Source organism: Anas acuta, chromosome 2 (genome assembly GCF_963932015.1).
Source record: "Anas acuta chromosome 2, bAnaAcu1.1, whole genome shotgun sequence".
Lineage (NCBI taxonomy): Eukaryota > Metazoa > Chordata > Aves > Anseriformes > Anatidae > Anas > Anas acuta.
Genome location: NC_088980.1, coordinates 75,184,940 through 75,199,476, shown reverse-complemented (window position 1 = coordinate 75,199,476; position 14,537 = coordinate 75,184,940).

The following is a 14,537-nucleotide window of genomic DNA, read 5'->3' as shown; positions in this document are numbered from 1 at the left end:
AAAAAAAAAAAAAAAAAAAAAAAAAAGATGAAAGGTGAATGAATTTTATCATTGCTGAAACTGGATAATCTTAGCCTTCTTCCTGTTCATATCAGCCTGAGAACCTGAGAGAACTTTTTTTTCTTTTGTTAAATATTTTCATTGCCCATGTGTTTACACCTGAAACATACCCACATCATCCCTAATAACATGCATGTTTACATCTATTTCCATTTTAATACTGTACACATTATGCACACTACTCCAAGAGGCTTTAAAAACAGACTGCATTTAGGGATGTCAACAGTGATGTCAAATAATCTCATTAATTTACAAACAAGATAAGTTTTAATCATTAAACTTAATGTTTAACTTGGTGAAGTATCCTATATACTACTTAATAATTCAAAATTTCACCCAATACCCAAAATATGTATAAAGTGACAATCAAATCAAGATTTTTCATGTGTGCTTTCACATCCTTCAGACTGGCATATTTATGAGAAATGTCAAGTTACATGAACAAAATATTTACATTTCTTATTCTTTTTTTTTTTAGATAATAATTTATTTTTGATCATTATATCCTGTATTTGATCAGAAATTATACTCTTATACTTTTTGATCAGAAAGGTGAAGCTTTTTCTGATCAAAGAGTAATAATATCTAATATTATAGAGATAATATTATTATTACAGAGGTTATAGAATCCTTGCCTGTAAGGGCTTGATCCTTTATCTAGACCTGATTATTACTCTATGACTCGATCAGGGACATATTACCTTCATTATACTAGTACATGAGTCATCAAACTCATAGTTCTGTAAATAGGGCACTCATTTCATATAAATCAAAGGATTCAGAAAAATCCCATCATAAAAATATGCAACAATGTGAAATGTAAATTAGTAACACGATAAGGCAGTGAGAAAAATAGTGCAAGTAAACTCTAAAGCAATTTGGAAATCTTTAAGAGGAGAAAAGTGGTGACAGAGAAGCACATTTAAATTAAACTTTGGATGAATACTGGATAGTATTTTTCTTCATTACTAATTCCTGTGTCCTACTTTCCTCTGATCATTTAATTGAATACAGTGAACAACAGTTCTCAGCTTGTTTTGGTCCATTTAACTATGACAACATGCGCTAGACCAAGATTTAAAGGCCTTGTTAGAGATGAATACAAGTGAGGCTTTCTTTTCAGTAAAGTGGGTCAGTATTCCAAAATAGGAAGGCTTCAGTATATACTGATTTTGAGTTAAGTAAACAGATTGTTCGTTAGTTCTGTTAATTTCTTGACCTGAACATTTTTATAAACATTCATTTTTTATAAAATCTATCAGTTAGGCTTGATGATGTCATTGTACAGAAGCTGTTTGGATTATTTAATCAAAACAATTATTTATATCCTTTTTAATCAGAAACTTTTCAATGTTTTATTTGGAAATAGATAACTTCTATTTCTTCTACAACTTTTTTTTTCCCTTTTAAACTATAAAAAGTTTTTTATATTGAGAGACAGAAAAATAGAAAGAAAAAAAAAATAATATAACAAGATATGGCCTCTTCTATGACAGGATAATGAAACCACTTCATTTTCAAAAGGTATCACAGACACGAAATGTATGTGCAATTTATGAGGATTTGAGCAGAATTTGTAAATGAAGCTTAACGGGCTATTTGCCTCACTTAATGTACAAAGCATATAGATTACACTTTCAAAACTTTCTAGAGGTTTGTCAGAAAACTGACAAGTAATAAAAGTCAATGCTTTCATTGGAGCTTAGGCTCCATGAAAACCAATCTCACCTGCAGCAAGGTCTTGGAAGTAAATATCTTTCAAGGGTAATGAATACCAACACAACATATAAACATGTCATGTCATACACAAACACATATGCACATATTCTAGAGACTACTGGTATTGAACATTTTGCAGAAGGTGCTCAGCACCTTGCTGGTGTGCAGCCCTGGTAGCAGTGCTGAAGTCATCAAATGCAAGAGAATTAGATGACTCCTGTCCTTCTACAGTAAATGTCACCATCCATCATGTAATAATTTTCCAACTGTTTCATTTGCACATTTCTTTCATATTCATATACACTTGGAAGAAAAAAATACATAATCAAATGATGAATATCATTTACTGACATTTACTGATATCATCTATCTGGACTTTTGCAAAGCATTTGACACTGTCCCACATGATATCCTTGTTTCTAAATTGGAGAGACATGGATTTGATGGATGGACCACACAGTGTGTAAGGAATTGGCTGGATACTCGCACTCAAAAAGTTGAAGTCAACAGCTCAATATCTAAGTGGAGATCAATACTAAGTGGTGTTTCTCAGGTGTCAGTATTGGGAACAGCACTCTTTGTCAGTGACATGGACAGTGGATTGAGTGCACCCTCAGCTAGTTTGCCAATAGCTGTGTGGTGCTGTTGACATGCTGGAGGGAAGGGATACCATCCAGAGGGGCTTTTACAGGCTTCAGAAGGGGGCCTGTGCAGACCTCGTGAAGTGTAGTGATAAGACAATGAGTTATGTTTTTAGACTGAAAAGGGTAGGTTTAGATTAGATGATAGGAAGAAATTCTTTACTTATGAGAGTGGTGAGGCAGTGGAACAGGTTGCCCAGAGAAGCAGTGGATGCCCCACCCCTGGACGTGTTCAAGGCCAGGTTGGATGTGGCTTTGAGCAATGGCAGGGAGGTTGGAACAAGATGATCTTTAAGGACCCTTCCAGCCCAAACCATTCTATGATTATGTGATTCTATGAACACAGCATTAATACAGCAATAATATATTTTTTTTCACTTAAAATGACACCAATATGAATAAACCTTTCAATTCCCTAAAAAAATTCACAGGCCACTGCTCACCACCTGTTGACCAATGTCTATCCCATCCCCAAGCAGTGGTCCTCCCCAGCTCCAGCCAGCCACCCCGTGTAACTGTTCATGACACCACATGGTATGGAATGTCTCTTTGGACAGTTTGGGTCAGCTGACCTGGTTCTCCAACCAACTCACACCCTCAGACCCCTCGCTGGCAGGGTAGTATGAGAAGCTGAGAAGTCCTTAACTTAGCGTAAGCACTACTGTGCAACAATTTAAACATCAACATTAGTCTCATCCTAAACCCTAAACATCATACCAGCTGCTATGAGAAACATTAACTAGGTCCTAGACAAAACCACTACACTACTTTTTTGCATAAAATTGCCATATTTATTTATTTATTTATAAAGAGCCCAACAGCAGCAAAGACATGTGAGGACAGGAAATCAGCAAGGCAGAGATTGAGATAATGGGAAAAAGTAATAACTCGGGAGAGAAAAATGGAAAACTCATGAAGCACTGTCATGAGAGGGCCCATGTAAACTCTGGAAGACATAGTAAACTCATGACAATGTGAGAGAAAAAAAAAAAATACAAAAAGGGCATCCAAAGAACAAGTCCAGAAGAAGATAGTAAGGACAAGTATCCTGAAGAAAACAAGGATGAAAGAGGGTCTGTAGTCACATGGAAAACAGGACAGACAACTTAAGATTAATGAGGAAGCTCTTATTTTTAAAATTAGTTGCCTGTGCTTATACGCACAATGTTACAGTATACAGTTCTTCAACACCCTAGCAAGGTGCTGCTTTCTTTAGTTGAATTAATCAGCTGCATATCATTTCTCCACTATCCTTAAAAATAAAATAAAATAAAATAAAATAAAATAAAATAAAATAAAATAAAATAAAATAAAATAAAATAAAATAAAATAAAATAAATAAAAATTAAAAATTTATCTGATCTATGAATGATTGACTCAGTGAGATGTCACCAACTTTATTGGTGATTCATTCAGTAACTTTCAAGTGTGATTATTTAAGAAGAGTTCAAAGAGCATATTAAAAGTAGTCAATATTTTAATGCCAAAAACAAGCTACCAAATATTTTCATACTAAATGCCAAGCATTCTATGGAGAACATGTAGTGGAGAAGTTTCTTGGCAGGCTTATTCAACCCCTTATTTTATTTTTATCACATTTATGTTTTGGTATTTGTTTTGTGTATTTATTTTATGTATTGGCTTCAGGAGAATCCTCTTTTAATTTGGCTCACAAATGTTATAAATGAAGTCTCATCTCAATCTGAATTTAGTAATATTTATAAAAGGAATATTTATAAAAGGTATAAAAGGCAAGTAAACAGCGCTGGGTGTGTGGGGAGTCTACGCTCCACCAACATGCACACACGAACATCAAACATTCTAAATACATTGCTTTTACATACTAAACCCAAGTACGCCTACGCATATGTACAATCAGAAAAGGTAACAAACAATCCTTTAAGTTCCATGACTTAACAGTCTCCATTTTCCATTCCTTTTGAACAATATGTCTTGCTTTAAGTTGTCAAGCAACTCAGCCTTTGGGCCTTATGTATCGCATTCTTCCTGGGTCGAAGAAAAGCATATCCATCTCCTTTTCAAGGCCAATAGGGCTTGGGTCAAAAGGTACGTCTGGGTCACCAGGGGGCATAACAGCAAAAGCCTTCGATGGAAGTAGCGGTGGGGGGGGTGCAATGGCATAGATTGTAGCCCTACATGGCTCTTTAAGGCCTCAGAGATTGCTCACCAGGTGCCTAGTAATCCCACTGCAACCTTGCCATTTTTAGTTGCAGAGTCCCACACCTTGACCTCAATTTGGTACCATGTTTCAGGATCATAAACTGTCCGATTGTTAATAAGGAGAATAAGCTGTAAGGTTACCAGGACAGTCTTTGTTTCTCAGGATGTATGATTCCCCATAATGCGCAGCTGCTTACCAGCAAGGGGCAGTTGTGTGCACGGGTCCGCTTCTCTCAGTTTGAGCCTCTTTCCAGCTCCAGTGCCGCCTGTTTCCAGTGACTTTCTGGATGAGCTTCTTTGAGCAGTTTGCTGTGTTTGGCCGAACCTATCTTCATGAGGCAATCAATGTGCCTGTTCCCGTCTTGGTGTCTGTTCTGCTAGCCTGTTCCTTTTCATTCCTTCTTTCTGCTTCTTTATTGATGACATAACTTCATCACATTGTGTTGCCTTTTTCTTTCTTTTATCTTGAGGGCAGGCTCCCCTCTTATACTCTTCACCCCATAGCAGTTCTTTCAAAACAACTTTTCATTGGTCAAACAACTTTGAATATAACAGCAAACACACAGAAACTTCCATGCCTTAACTGGAGACTGCATGGAGTCTCCTGAATCACCCTTCTTTGTTCCTTCTAAACTCTTTTACATTCCTGATGGCCTCATCCTTAAGAGTCTGATGTTATCATCAACCACGGGGCTTTCTGACCCCCATGGCCACACTACCAAATCTCCCCCTTCTTTATTAATAATAAGCATCTTCTTGACATGAATATATATATATATATATACTCCATATATAACACAAAGTAGAAAACAAGGGTCTGAATCTCAGCTGTTGCACTGACTAGTCTTAATACCTCAAGTGACTGTGTATGTGACTTTAAGTTCAAATATATCCTGAATGACCAAATATCTAAATTCTGAGATTTCCTGCCTCCAAACAGACCTGTTTGTGTGATGCAACAAGGTTATGCAGCAGAAAAATACAATTAAAAGCAGCAGTAACATTGTTCATGACATGATTATTCAAGGCTTTGAAATGTGGGACTCTGCAGTATGATTTATTCGAACAAACGAGGTAGTTAGAAGGAACTTCTAATAAGCTTCCTGGAATTTAAATTTTTCTTTAGGACCTCTAGATATTTATACCATGAAAACGTCACCCAAATCTTATCTCTCGCTGTCTCATTTGCTAAGCAACATCTCATTCTAATGGGTAACACAATCACAGGTGGCTTCTCTGAGTGTAGCAATGCCTTCAAGTCTGCTTGCTTAGAGATTTTTGTTATTTGGTTAGATAACTAATATGATGAAGTTTTGTGAAATGAATGAAGTCAGTAAGAGACAGAGACGTGTAACACAGCTCAGGGTATAAACTTGGTCCTACACCTCACTCACTACCTGACTGTGAAGCCCAATAATATAGTACTGTCACAACTAGCTAGAGGCCACAAGTTCTCTTTGAGCTGGAAAGGCCTCAGTACAGAGGCTTGTCAGATCTGCTCTGACTGAACTTTGCTTGACCTGCCTGTAGCTTTGTTTTATTTGATTTAGCTGTGACAGCAAATTCTCTAATTCACCAAGTGTCTACAGATAATTTGCTTTACTTTTGTTTATCTTTCTATGCTGCAATTGAAGCATTAAGTAGCAGTAACAAGCAGATATTCTATCTAACAATATTTTGAATGCAACGCTATATTTGGGGATTGAAGTTCATAAAAAATCCATATTGGAAAGAAAATCAGTTCCTCTTTTAAGCTTCCTTGAGGGTTAAAAAAAAAAATCCCATTTTTAAAGGAATATTGGTAATGACAGCACTGTTTACATTAGAAGGTATGGCATTCAATCAAGTATGTATAGCATTTGTAAATGTAAAGCTTTAATTGACACCCTAACAAGTGTAAGAGAGACTTGCAAGAAAATTTGAAGTGTTCTTTGAAATGTGTACTGATGGCTACTTATAATTTCCCTGTTGTTTTTTTTTTCTCTCAAAAAGTTGTATTTCTCCATTACTCACAGCATCCCTGACAAAGAAATTTATAGGTCCCTTCAAATGGAGTTCCTGAATGTATTTTACAGTTGTCTGACAATTCAGCCTCTGTTATATACTTCAAATACAAAAGCAAATGTAACAAAACTGCAAACCAACATTAATGAATATTTCCCTCTGTTGTGGTTATGCTTATGTTTAGCCTAACTTTGAGGTTGTATATCAGATTTACATCCTCAGTACATGTCCCTTATCATGTATTTTCAGTGTTATGCTTCTGCTTATGGTCAAAAGCCTCCATAAACAACTTCAAATATTTTTATAAAACACACAGATGTACTGTTAGCAGTTTTCAGTTTTCATCTTTAAGATTATTTAGAATGTAAGACAATCTGTTTAACACCTTTGTGAACTATGTTCTAGTTTGGGAAGCCAAATAAAACAACATAAGTGAATTTTTCAAAGAAACAAAGAACTGGAGAAAGATAATATTTGCATTCCAAAGTTTCTTGATCCTGCCAGATGAATAGCATCCCACACAGAAAATAAAAAGAAAATGGGCACAGCAGCTTTACAATTGTCTGTGAAAGTTAATTCTTCCTGTACAAAACAAGGCTAAAAAAAAAAGATGAATGCAGAATGCAGCATTATGTTGATATAAGTACATACACGTACACACAAGAGGGAGGGGATAAATTAAGGTCAATCACATTGTAAGTGTTGCATTTCTTAATGTATGAGCAATTGCTATCAGAAGAGAAAGACTGGATGCTTTTTGAATTCACTAGAATTTAAAAATAGAAAAATGCAATAAGCAATCCATCTTTACCTTGTTTTTAATACATCAGTAAAATATGAATTAGCATGAATCTTTAATGAGCAACCTACCAGAGTAAAATTTATAGCTGGTAGTACAGGGACTTGCCAGCCCTGGGAGAGAATGAGAAATGTTTTGTGTCTGGGAAACAGCATGGGATTAGGCTGTAGTGGCACACGCTCTCATTTTTCTTCACCAGCCAGGAGCCAGTAGCACATTGTGCATCCACAAACTGTGGGTAGTGAAATGCACTCCTGCATATGCAGAAGTCTTCATGTGTATGTGTTATTCCAGGACAAAAGTTCTTCTTCCTATAAGGCTGCTCCAAGTGGTCTCACTCTTCATGGATATTTATTATATCAAGTTAACCAATCCCTTACAGTCTGAAAAATGAAAGAAATAAAAAGAAAGCAAATAATATTCAACAATATTTCATGAGGAAAATATTCATTCTCTGGAGGTCTTTTCCTGCATGCTAGATTTCAAGTGTCTGTAGCAAGTTATAAACATTGTAACTGTTCATAAAACCATAAGAAAATCAGATGTCATTTATAGTGATAAATATTAGTCACACAACTGGCTTGCCATTTCATATAGCATATCCACACAGCTCTATCTCATGCAGGTACCATAGTTGCTCTGTGAGCTAGTTAAGGCTGATTTAGACATGCAGTTAAGTGGAGATATCTCTAATTCCTCTCAAATATTTGGATTTCATCCCAGTTTATATATAGATATAGTTGGTTGGGTTTTTGTCCAAATATATTTTTGCAGTCTCCAACAGAAACCAGAGTTTTGGAGTTTCTTTTGCAATGAGATTATGAGAGATTAAGTGTTCAGGTGCCACAGTTGCAGCTGCTAGAAACTACACATATAAGCATCCATGTCTCTGATCACCACTTTCCTTTTTTCACTTCATATTTTGCTTCATGTTATTTTTTCTAGTATGTTATGAATTTTCTACCCAGGCTCAGATTGTTCATCAAAGAAATCCAAGTCAGAAAGAAGTATCTAGGGCTGTGGAGAAGCATTTTTGTCACTACAAATAAACGATGAGAGTCTTTGAATGACATTCTTCTAGAAAAAAAATAATCACCAAAAAATCTCCTTTTTCATCTTGTCTCCATAAGCACTTAAAACATCTCATACTTTGCTGTTGTTTCAACACTTGCGTGTGATATAATGCACCTAGGATGTGGTAGGAGCTAAGAGTTGCATATGAATGTGATTTTTTAGGTTTTGGAAATCCATACATTTTAAGAAGGTTTTTAATGCTCTTTCACTATATATATATATTATTTATATATTACATATATGAGGTATACACAAGGTAACATAAAGTCAAATTTTTTTGTTGTTTTTATCATTCAATGGTAACCACTGAAGTTTATATAACAAAATAATAATGAAGAATAAAACAAACAGAGTGGGTACTATTACCAATGAATGCTGGGCAAGGGAAAAAAAAATAAAATTGTGAAATATCAGGAGGATATCTGCAAGGAAGGTTAATTCACTTCAGTATTGTCTGAACCTTGCAAATGAAAATGACTGTGGATGTAGTTACAATACTAGTCATAATGGAAAGCATACCTATTAGATATTTTTAAAACAACATTTACATTTGTTTGTTTTAGTATCTGAAACGTATCAATTTTACTTGACTCCTGTTTTTCTATGTAGTCTACTCAATAACAAGATATGTAAATTTAGTGGATTTATGGGTGTGCTGACAGATTACAGGATCATCTAAGTTCCTAGGTATTTAATAATATTCCATGCTATACTAACAACTTAAAACCCCATTTGCTCAAAGGACTCTGACATATGTGTTTTTTGAGTAGTATTGCTGTTCAGAAATGTGATAGTATGTGACTATGGAACTATAAATGATTTCTACATTCCCGTCCCCCTTCTTTTCCCACTCAGACATATAAAAGCTGAACAAAACTTCAGAGGAACGATCAGCAGTAGAAACTTGACAATTTATTCATTTTCGATTCCTTCCCAAGATTTCTAATACCTATTATTTGTACAGAAGTTATCTAAAATTATTCCCTTTCCTCTGTTTAACCAAAACTTGGGACATACAAAATTACTGTACCTGACTTTTCACTGGAAAAGAACAAGAAAATAACAATGGAAGGTAAAGTTCAGGAGTGGAGCATTGGATCCAGTTCTGGGCTGCCCAATACAGACATGGACAGACATGGACATTCTGTAGTGAATCCAAAAGAGACTTAGACAATTAAGAAACTGGAGTATGTGTCATACAAGGAGAGCCTGAAAGAGCTGTATCTGTTCACCCTGCAGAAGAGAAGGCCTCAGGGGATCTTATCATTGTGTATAATTACCTGATGGGAGGGAGTAAAGAAGATGGAGCAAGTCTCTTCATTATGATGTTCAGTGACAAGAAAAGAGGCATGGGTCAGAAACTAAAATACAGAAATTTGCATAAAAAAAAGGTTTTTTGTTTGTTTGTTTGTTTTTTACTGTGAAGGATGGACTAAACAATCTCAAAAGAATCTTCCAACATACGTCATTTTCTGAATTTGTGATTCTATGATGAAAATAAACCCAAATCTGGTATCACATATGATTAGTGAAATTTCAGAATTTCATTCAGAACCAAATCGTCTGATTTCCAAATAAAATGAAAGAGCAATTATTTCCATATATTATAAGTCAAGCTCATGCAGAATAAATATTTACTAAAAATCTTTGACAGATTTTCCATAATTTGACAGTAAAAAGTACTGTCAAATTATGTAAATGTAAATTTGGCTACTTAGGGCTTAAGGTTGAGTTTCTTAATCTCACATGAACTATGAAATATCAGTGTCATATGAACTGAAATATCAGCTTAGACTTACTCTTTTTTTTTTTTTTTTGTCCTAAAATTAAGGTATATGGTAATATTTCCTAGCCTTTTACTGAAACGTCTTTCTTGGAGACATATTTAAGTCCTATACTAAAAAAAAATAATGTTTTGTGACTCTACATTATTGGTATGTATAAGGCTCATAAAAGGATGCTAGAGCGGATAGATACTGAGATTTCTTTTTCTGTGGAAAATAAATATAGCACTTGCAGTTCTAAATTACTGTAGCTCAAGTAATTTTGCAATACAATGTGGACAGCAGAGTAAAAGAAAATTGGAGAATAAATTATTACAACCCACTAAAAATATGTTCACAATAAAATGCTTATATTCTGCAAAATTTGTTTTCAACTGATGTTTCATTTTTAGCACCCTCTAAATTATAGATTTCATATATTTGCAATACTTGAATTGTAAATCTTATCCATACTGTGCCCAATAAGAGAGCAAGCTGTTTTATAAATGTTTTTTTTTCTTTTTTTTCTTTTTTCTTTCCAGCTTAGGTAAGGTGCACTGTCAGTCAAGAGTAATTTTATTATTAAGGTATTTTTTTTCAATTATAGTAAGAAAATCTAAACTGCAGTGTCTAGTGGGGTTGCTTGACACAGAAGATACACAAAGGTAAACGAGAAAATACAAACAAACAATGAAACATAAAAAAGTTGCTCTGCAGCACTCTTCTTGACAAAGGAACAGATAAGGATTCTCCCAAGAACTAGGCTACAAATTAGATTGTGTTCTTGAATTTCCCAATTTGGCATCACTGAATCTTATTCAGCTTCATATATAGTAGAACCACAGCATTTCCACAATCAAATTGTCCTTCATAGGACGAGCAGCCAACTTGTTAAATATGTTCATTACCAGCAAATTCTGGCTAGTTTCTTAAGATTACTTCATAATTGATGTATCTATTACTGAAAATTTTGAAAGCAAAATATTTGCTGGGCAAGAGCTGATACTTTGGCATATTTGAAAGTGTTATAGATGCTAAGTACACAACTCTGCTTTGTTGTCTTAAAAGTTAATTTCTTCATACTGTTCTAGTTGTTTGTAATGAGAAATCACACTGTGATAACTGACAATTTTCCTTTTGCTCCTTGCCAAGAAAAGTAGAAAGAGTTGCAACTCTAGGGGTAAACAATTCAATAAGCTCTCAAAAACAAAAACGGACAACCAAACAAAAATAAAACAAACAAACAAACAAAAAAAACACATGGCTATTCTGAACTCTGAAAAGAAACTAGGTCACATGAATGGAAGTGTAAGGATCCCAAATCAGAGGAAAGTGCAGAGACAAAAAGCCTCTGGTCAATCCTTCAGAATCTTATTAGGGTTCAAGATTTTGAAAGCTGGAATGACTAAACCTTCAATAATCCCTTATAAAAGAAAACCACCAGGAGATGGGTCCAGCATGATAATGTGTTAGTATCTTTATAACCGTTTAATTTTTTTTGTATGCCAATATCATTCATCCATTCCCACCTGTGGGCCTCCTAGATCCTGGATCCATAGTGGAATGATGAATGTAAGATGGGAATACCGGAGAGGATAAAGCCATGACTACTCTAGAGACAGATGTGCCCTGAAGAAAATGTCCTGCATCTGTGCTCCCCTGAGTTCCACAAAAATGTGATCAAATGCAAGCTGTCCACTGCAACACTTCAGATTGGCCCCAGGAACAGTCTAGCTCTTTGCCTAAGTGTGAGGAATGTTTTAACAATTCCAATTCGTGTCCATAAATTCGTGTCCATAAATTCGTGTCCATAAAGAACAATTCTGTTTGAATCCTGTCTGCCTCTGGGCCCTGCACTGGCAATTTAGTTCTTGAACCACAGATGCAGTGTGTCCCAGTCTCCCCCTCATTCTAGTCAATTTATCACGTCTTCAGAAAACACTCCTTAAATTTATGAACCTGTTTGCTTTTGTTATTCTGGACTTCTATTTCTAACAGTTACAGCCTTTTTTCCTGTCTTCTTCGAGATTAACTTAACACTGCTATAGATGTGTCTGTGAATGGCTGGGGAAGAATGTTTTAATTACTCGTGAAGCGTCAAATAAGAAAGCTGTTTGTGTTTGATGTCTGGGAGTTTCAGAACAACTGATAACAACTAGTGACTGTTATGAGATACTATGTGGATCCTTGGTATCTGGCCAGGGGGGGCCAAGAGATTAAGAGGAAGAAAAAAAGAAGCTGAAGGACGGTTGGGAGACAAGACCTGTGGAGAGTGTACAGAGAGTGTTCCATAAACTTGGAATAGTGCCGAGTAAGTACAAAGGGTGAGAGGAAGACTACGAGCCTTCAGCATGAAAGACCCCTAGAGACCCCCAGAGGAGACTGATGCGCATGCTCCAGTAGGAGGAACTGGACCCCGGAAGCTAATTATAATAATCTATTTTTTTAGAAGTAGTAATGAATATGTATTAGTCTAGGTGCATAAAAATCAGCTGCTTGATGTAACTGGTGTGCGTCCTGGTGGAGCAGAGACTCCCGGTGCACCCAGTGCTGTTTGCTTACCTCTATTCCTTTATATTCTTTTAATAAATCCTATTTTTTTATTTAATCCTAATTTGAATCCTGAGCCATTTATAACAATTTGGGGGCTCGTCCGGGATGGCTATAGTTCCTGAATTCTGATTTAATCTAGGAGAGGCGCCCCACCATTTGGTGGCTCCTGTTTGAGTCAGATCGGGACTAATGCCATCCTGAACCTGAATAAAGGTAAGCAAAGAATTTGATTTTTTTTTTTGAGCTCCCTTGTTGCCGGCTGTTTTTTGCCCGTAATTCTGCGCGCGAAGATCCGGACGAAGACGACAGGGTCGTTTGGATACCGTCTGGTTGGATTCCGGTGTCCGGGATCAAACCGGATGAAGACGACAGTCGTTTGGATACCGTCTGGTTCGATCCCAGACGAAGACAGCAGAGACGCTGGTGGATACCGTCCGATTGGAGTCTGGACGAAGACGACTGATTCGTAAGATACCGTCCGGTTGGGTAAGGGTAGGGTTGCCAGTTTTTGTGTGTGAGAGTGTAACTGAGACTTCTAAAGTCAGCGTGGAGGTCTTTTTGTTTTCTCACTGGTTCTAATCTCCTGTCGGGGGGGCTGGACTGGTGAGAAGAGGGATACGTGGGTGGGTGATAGGTCCTAAACCCCCTGCAAGACACTCTCACTGGGCAGCCAAGGGCTGTGGGAATTGCCACTAGTAAAATTCCTGGATGGGTCAGATAAAATCGAAGACCAAGGACCAGAAAGGGAGCAAATTACCAGATATATGACCAAAAAGTCCATTATGAATAATGATTAGAAATTGGAACAATAGGGGCCCCAGAAACTTATAGTTACCAGTTTAATTATATTCTAGTACCTCGGAATATTTAATTTATTAACACAGACACAGCCTGAGAGCTTAGTTTTAGAGTGCAAGTGCATAACAGGGACACAAATTGACAGAAGACACATTTGTCAACGTGATTGAACATCAGAACAAAGAATTGAGGGACATTAGAGTCAGATGTAAGGAGCATTAAAGACTGCGTGCAGGGCTTATAAATCACACAAGGCTCAATTAAATTAAAACAATCTGTTTCTTGAAAATAGAAATATAATTAGGTCACCACAGTAACCTGAACTCTCCCTATGCTTCCTTCACAAATGACTTCTTACTGTTGGTTACTGCTCAGAATTAACATTTAAGTTACAACCAGATTATAATCAGACATTAAAATATAAGATTAAATATGTCACATACTGTTCATTTCGATGGAAGAGGCAGAGATGAAGAACTCTTTCATCAAATTATCAACAGTATGCAGTGGTTTTGTGAAGAATTAAAAAACCTCCTAATTTTAGTCATTACATTTAGTCATTTCTCACACAGTAAAATGAGTGCCTGTTCTGCAGCCATCTTAAATAACATATAGTGTCCAAAATCTACCTGTGTAACCTTTTTATCTTAACAAGCTAATCAAAGCATGAAATCATAGGCCAAGTGAGATAAACTTATTAAAAGGTAATCATTTCTTCTTTCATTTATAATGCAAGTACTTACAGTGCTGTGTACATGTATATATCAACTTGCTTCCAATGGACTGCACCTCTTTAACTTACAAATTCAGTATCTTAGGAAAGAAGCTTGTACTGTTAACAATTTTGTTTATCTGTACCAAGATAATTGGTAGAAAGATACCATACTATAGCAATTATACTAGAGAACATTTCATTCTGGAAATCAGCATCTGCACAATCCAGGC